This window comes from Juglans microcarpa x Juglans regia, chromosome 6D (assembly GCF_004785595.1).
Source record: "Juglans microcarpa x Juglans regia isolate MS1-56 chromosome 6D, Jm3101_v1.0, whole genome shotgun sequence".
Taxonomy (NCBI): domain Eukaryota; kingdom Viridiplantae; phylum Streptophyta; class Magnoliopsida; order Fagales; family Juglandaceae; genus Juglans; species Juglans microcarpa x Juglans regia.
This window is the reverse complement of record NC_054604.1, coordinates 8,366,348-8,367,244: the sequence shown is the minus strand read 5'-3', so window position 1 is coordinate 8,367,244 and position 897 is coordinate 8,366,348. Positions and strand designations below refer to the sequence as shown.

Here is an 897-nt window from a genome sequence, read left to right as displayed (position 1 = left end):
TGAATGTTACAATTAGACACAAATTAGGCTTGCTCTACCTGCATACAATCAAAACTCATGCGAGCTCCTCCACAGCAATCACAACTCAATACAGGACTAGAAACAGAATTTACATTACCTAGCTTATTGAACATTTTTACCAGAGAATCAACATTGGCATTCTTTTTTAGGCATACATCTTTCATTAGATCACTGATAATTGTTAGAGGTAATTTCTTCTAACAACTCATATGCCTCTCCTGTTGACTTACTCATTAGATTACCTCCTGCAATTGCATCTATGATAATCCTGACTGAATATGTTAATCCATTATAGAAAGTCTGTATAATCAGCCAATCAAGAAAACCATGATGTGGACACTTCCTCTGCAATTCTTTAAACCTCTTTCATGCTTCATACAAAGATTCACCATCAAACTGAACAAAATTGGTAATATCATTTCTAAGTCTGATAGTCTTACTTGGGGGAAAATACTTACTCAGAAAAGCTTGTGACAAAGCAATCCAGGTGGTGAAAGAGTTAGGTGCTTTGGAATTCAACCAGGCCTTGGCTTTATCCTTTATAGAAAATAGAAAAAGTCGGAGCTAAATGGCATCATCACTAACTCCATTAATCTTAATTGTATCACAAATCTCCAAGAAATTGGCAAGGTGTACATGTGTATCCTCAGCAGGTCCTCCACCAAACTGCTCATGCTGCACCATCTGGATGAGACCAAGCTTAATCTCAAAATTATTAGCATTGACTGTATGTCTCACAATGCTGGGTTGAGTACCATTGATATTCGGCACAGCATTTGTTCTTACTCTAGCTCCAATCTTTCTTTTCTCCTTCTGGATCAAAAAGCTCAATAAGCTCACAATTACGTGGCATACACTAAATACAAAAAACGTAAA

The 897-nt window shown here is 36.8% G+C and overlaps 1 non-coding gene across 1 annotated transcript; it reads left to right on the top strand.

The window, feature by feature from the left end:
- Positions 1–343: 343 nt before the first annotated feature.
- LOC121236322 lies at positions 344–450 on the top strand. The gene has a single exon (XR_005934739.1). It is a non-coding gene; the product is annotated as a small nucleolar RNA R71 (small nucleolar RNA).
- The last annotated feature ends 447 nt before the right edge of the window (positions 451–897 follow it).